The sequence below is a fragment of the Cnephaeus nilssonii genome (genome assembly GCF_951640355.1).
Source record: "Cnephaeus nilssonii genome assembly, chromosome: 10".
Taxonomy (NCBI): domain Eukaryota; kingdom Metazoa; phylum Chordata; class Mammalia; order Chiroptera; family Vespertilionidae; genus Cnephaeus; species Cnephaeus nilssonii.
In genome coordinates, this window is record NC_137081.1 from 35,147,880 (window position 1) to 35,153,879 (window position 6,000).

Consider the following 6,000-nt stretch of genomic DNA (forward strand, 5'->3'; position numbering starts at 1 on the left):
AGCGCACCACCTGCTGCCCTCAGCCAAGCAGCATCCGGGTCAAACCGACACTCACACTGACACACACTGACACACTCACACTGATACACACTCACAGGGACACACACTGACACACTGACACACTCACACACTGACACACACTGACACACTCACACTGATACACACTCACAGGGACACACACTGACACACTGACACACACTGATACACTCACACTGATACACACACACTGACACACACACTGACACACACTGACACACTCACACTGACACACTCACACTGACAGACACACTCACAGGGACACACACTGACACACTGACACACTGACACACACTGACACACTCACACTGACAGACACACTCACAGGGACACACACTGACACACTGACACACACTGACACACACTGATACACTCACACTGATACACACATACTCACAGGGACACACACTGACACTCACACTGATACACTCACACTGACACACACTGACACACTGACACACTCACACTGACAGACACACTCACAGGGACACACACTGACACACTGACACACTGACACACACTGACACACTCACACTGACACACTCACACTGACAGACACACTCACAGGGACACACACTGACACACTGACACACTGACACACACTGATACACTCACACTGATACACACACACTGACACACACACTGACACACACTCACACACTCACACACTCACACAGACACACATACTCATACTCACACTGACACATTCACACTGACACACTCACACTGATACACACTCACAGGGACACACACTGACACACTGACACACACTGATACACTCACACTGATACACACACACTGACACACACACTGACACACACTGACACACTGACACACACACTGACACACACACTGACACACTCACACAGACACTCATACTCAAACTGACACACTCACACTGACACATTCACACTCACACTGACACATTCACACTGACACACTAACACTGACAGACACATACACTCACATGGACACACACACACACACACACACACACTCACAAACATCGCCCATCACTGTATCTTTACACATCTCCTCCCAGGACCTGGGGTACCTCTCCTTGACTTCTTGCCCCCGCCACTCCTCCCCCCAGCAAACTCCTCATGATGGTCTGTCTCCCACCTCCTCCTTGGTGAATCCATTCCTGACTTCCATCTCTGTCCCCCAGCCCCCACCCTAGCCACTCTGCAGACCTGTGGGTACTTAGATCCTCTGGGTGAGGGCACGCACACCTCGCATCGGGTCACCCAGAGCCAGCATGGCCCGGTGCAGAGAGGGCCTCAGGGACCTTCATGAATGGCCCACCTCCTTTGGGGTCTGATGGTTACGTGTGTCCCAGTCATGGAAGTGAGTGCCGTGTGCACCAGCCTGAGGGTGGGCACGTCACCCCCGAGGGCTCACAGGCCAGGCTTGTAGGACCCCTACTAAGCTCAGGCCCCCTGGGAGTGAAGATGCCACACAGCAGGGTTGGACACAGGCTGGCTGGACTGGGTGGTCAGCCTGCAGCCCCCAACAGCAGGCGACAGGCCAGGGGCCACAGTCATCTCACTTCCCTGGATCCTCACCTCCCCCTCACCTCCCCCCTCACCACCCCCTCACTGGCTGGCCCACCTCACAGTCTCATGTCATTGGGGAGCCTGCAGAGCCTGCAGGGGAGAACCCTTCAGTGGGTGCAGGAGCTGAGGGTGTTGGTGGGGGACAGTGCTTGGCCTGGGCCCCTGGGTGCAGGTCAGCAGCTTGCAGATGCCTGGTGGCCCTGACTAGGCCACCTGTCCAGCTTCTGCTGGGGAGGACGGGAGGAGGCACTGTCCGGTCCTGTCCGGGCACCCTGATGGGAGGTAGGAGCCGAGGGAGGGGGTGGTATCTCACTCACCCTCCTCCTTGTCTTCCAGACTGTCCGTGGGGCTGAGGTGCGTGAGGAATGGGGATGCGTCCAAGCCTGGAATTCTGAAACCTGAACAACCTCAAGGAGGCCGCCCACGCTCCTCTCCAGCAAGACCCCAGACAAGGGGACGGCGACAGCGTCGGACGAAGACCCGGCCCGGCACCCTCTGCCCCAGCGACGGTCCCCACAGAGCAAGTGGCACTCACGGTCCTTCTTGCTGGTGACATGCTCGTTGTCACCTTTGCCACTGTTTGGATATTTCTTCTTGGTTGTTTTTTTTTGGGGGGGGAGGGGGTATATTTTTCTGGAAACCTCTAGATTCAGGAACACATTTATGAGGATTTGGATTTTGGATTTGTATTTCCCTCCAAGTACCTTTGTGTAATGTATATTTTTTTAATAAAACAGAAATGCATCCCTGTACCCTTCTATCGAAACTGGACCAAGGCTCTCAGAGAGAGACCCCGCGCCCGCCCCGCCCTGCATGCTGTTCCCAGCAACCCGGAGCTCCGCCCCCTGCTCCTTCTCTCTCCACCATTCGCTCAGTAACCAGTTTTTTATATTTTCCGTTTCAGTGTATATGTTGCTTATTTGTTTTATTTATTGAGATATTTTTAACAAGCTCAGTGACTGCAACGTGGCTGTGTATACTCCCCCCTCCCCACCCTCCGCCCTGAACAATAAAGACGCGAGCAGCCCTGGTCTTCTGTCTGTGCTCTGCTTTCCCTCCACCTCGCAGCTCGGGGAACCACCCGAGACAGTTCCCACAAAAATGACTGTCGTTTCACTTTAAAAGGGACAAGAAAGGATGTGAGGCATTTGATGCCACACATATCCGAGCGTTTTCTAGGAACTTCCATCTCTGTGTGGCTGAGAGTGTTCACAGACCCAGGCCTGGGAGAGCAGGTGAGGTTGGCCTCAGCCCCTCCCAGCTGCCCACCTTCTCAGCCCCCACCCCCAGCCTCAGAGCTAGAGAGTGTGCTCCCAGGCCATTCCCTGTTCCTCAGACCACACGCACCCGCCCGTGTCCCGTCCCTGCTGCCCAGGGTCAGCACTAGCCAATGCCAGCTCCTCAAAGCCCCCGCTACCACCCGGCCCAGGCGGGATTCCTGGGTCCCAGACAGGACATTCATGCTGCTCCTTCCCGCTTCTCCCCACGGGTCACTGTCTGTTCTGAATACACCCAGCCCCAGCACCTGCATGCACAGCTGTGTGAGGTGAAGGGGGGCACACCTGTATAAGCAGGTATGTTCAGGGTGGAGCCCTGGCCCAGAAACCCAACAGGTCCACCGTCTGCCAAGGGCCACGATGGAGCCAGTGGCTGGGGTCTGGGGAAGGGGCAGACACATTTCCATGAGGGGTGGGAGTCCCTCGTCCCACCTGCTGGACTCCTGACCATGTCTGTGGGCCCTAGTGGGGTTGTGGTGGCCCCAGGTTGAAGGCTTCCAGCTGGGGAACTGTGTGTCACCAGGTCGCACCATGAGCCAGAGCGGCGGGGGGGGGGGGGGGGGGGGGGGGGGGCTGTGCAAGGCCACACAGACCCCGCCAGCTCCCAGACAGGACTCCGGGAGGGGCGTCTCTGGCAGGACTGTGCTGGCCTGTGACCCCTCGTCCCCTGGTCCTCCTCCTCCCTGGCTCACCGAAGGGCAGGAACTCCAGAAACGCCAGCTTCCATCATCGGGCTGCTCCCAGGAGGGACCTGATGCAGCCCAGCTTCCCTGGGGCTGGCGCCAGCTTGATGGTTCCTCTGCTCCTGTCTGGGGCCCGGTCGCTGCAGCACGAGCCCAGCCCCCACTGCACACAGCAAGTGAGTGGGCATGGGGACACATGCAATGCACATATATACATGCACACATGCAATGCACACATATACACGCACACACACCGAGCTCCCTGCGGAGGCCTGGGCAGCTGTGGTCTGGCAGCAAGGGGTCCCGTCCCGCCCTGCCCTGCGCTGTCCATCCTGCAGGGTCCTACAGAGGCCTGAGCACCTACACTGCCTTCGCCTGCAGTGATTCAAAGGAAAACAATACCAAACCATGCCACATAAAACTTCCAGAGGGGGTGGCCAAAAGCCCTTGTTTCTTGATTTCCAAATTGCAAAATTCAGAGCTGGAGCCAGTCTGCCTTGGGTCCCCACTGCGGTGACCCCGTCCAGTGAGCCACCCACACCCAAGTCCAAGGCGAGGGGGCTGTGCCGGTGAGGACACCCTCCCCTGCATGGGAGAGTCGAGTGGAGTCCAGTGGGGCCTCAGGCAGGGGACCCCGAGCCAAAGTCACGGAAAGATCTGAGGTCCTATCCGGGGACCTGGGGCACTCTTTGCCCCATGCCCTGTTCTCCAGCAGAAACACGCACACTCCTGGGAAGCCTCGCTCCCTCTGGTGCCCACCGTGAAGACAGTCCTGGTTAGCAGTGCCACGTCAGCTCTCGGCATGTTACCTCGGGGTCCTCACCTCTGCGCGTCTTCCTTCCTCGACCAACTCAGATATTTTCTCACTAGACATTAAAACCGCGGTCCAAAGAGCGCACGTGGAAGGAAGTGGGAGCACATAGGCCATTGGGAGCGTTTTCTGGGAACACGGCCATCTCCATCTGGGTCTCTGCGACCACAGGTCAAGATTACCATCCCAGGAGGTGCACTGAGCACAGGCCCTAGAGACGGCACGTGATGGGTGGGAGACACGGGATCGAGGGACGAGGATGGGAGGCAGCAGAGGGTGGAGGTGCCCGTGGAGAAGAGGAAGACCGAGGTGGAGACTTTAAGGGGCAAAATGGCCCCCGTTCTAGATTTTACTGTAAAATGCGTGCCCTTTTCTTGTAATCTTGCTCATCCCTGTGCATGAATCACGCGTGGGGATGTGGTTTTCCCGGCAGCTGCCGCGGGCACACACTGGCCCCCGGGAGGTTTTGACAGCAGGGAGGTGAGCCACCAGCACCACCAGCCTCCTCTCTGGACTGGGTGCTGGGCGTAGCTTTCCCTCTTGTGGTCTGGTTTCTTCTGACGAAAACCTTCTAGGCTAAGAGGTCTCCAGACATAACCCGTGGAAAAGACCCAGCCTGGGGCTCTGACAGGCTTGGGCTGGGAAGCCTCTCGCTGGTTTGGTGGCAGCCCAGCGCCAGGAAAGAAAGAAACACGTTGGCGCTGGCCCCACCCCCACAGGTTGCTCCAAACACACCTCCCAGCCTCTCCTTCCCCACAGACAGGAGAGGCTCCGCCCAGAGAGCTAGGGGCAGGGCCTCGGCCACGGCACCCACCCGTGGGTGGTCGGGGACCAGGTCAGTAGCTGCTCGCTGGGCTCGGCGTACCTGGAGCTTCACAGCCCCTGGCAGAGTGCCGGCGCCCAGCTGTGCTCTGCACCTTCCTCCTGCCGTTTTGGCATCGGCATTCGTCCACCTACTTTGTCCAGGTGTTTGGGTCTTTGCCCAGCATCACCATGCAGCCCCGTAACCTGCTGGGAAAGACACAGGTGGGAGCAGGCGAATGAGAGGCAGACAGAGCCCTAAGTGGTCATTCGGGGCGGGCAGTAGGGCCTGTCCCTCGGGGCTGCCTGACCTTCGGGCAGTGGACTTGCTGACCCGGGAGAGAGGGACCTCTCTGTGCTTCGAGCAGGGCCCCACTGCCAAAGCCAAGGTGGCCGTGCCTGTGCCCGAGAGCATCGGGGAGTCTGAGCCCTTCTGCTCAGGAGCCAAGACTCAGACTCCCAGTGCTGGTCCCAGAGGAATGAGGAGGCGGGGGAGACCCCTCCAGAGGGCTCCAATGCCACCCGCCCCGCTCGGGCCTTCCCTTTGATTGCCGCCTGCCCGGTCATGGGCAGTGATGGCTTCGATTCTGATTGGACTGGATTTTCTTTGTTCTTTTCCGTTGTTCCAAGGCTGTCATCTCACGTGTCGGCCCGTATCCTGGAGCACGCAGGACAGTCACTGCTGGACACTTAATTTGGGGTCTCAGTTTCCTCAGCTGTAAAATGGGGCTAAATCAACTCCACGTTCCTTGTGGGCTTCGTGACAATGACCAAGACAATCCATGTAAGAGCCTCCCCCAGAGCCCTGAGTGCCCTGTGAATGAGCCCCGCGCACA

General features: G+C 58.1%; 1 protein-coding gene across 2 annotated transcripts in view; it reads left to right on the forward strand.

Annotated features, from left to right (window-relative positions):
* TWIST2 (twist family bHLH transcription factor 2) overlaps nt 1-2,586 on the forward strand; it is a 41,613-nt gene extending 39,027 nt beyond the window's left edge. For both annotated transcript variants that reach the window (XM_079781806.1, XM_079781805.1), the window contains exon 2: nt 1,929-2,586. The gene's annotated coding sequence lies outside the window, so the exon portion shown is untranslated. The remainder of the gene's footprint in view (nt 1-1,928) is intronic.
* The last annotated feature ends 3,414 nt before the right edge of the window (nt 2,587-6,000 follow it).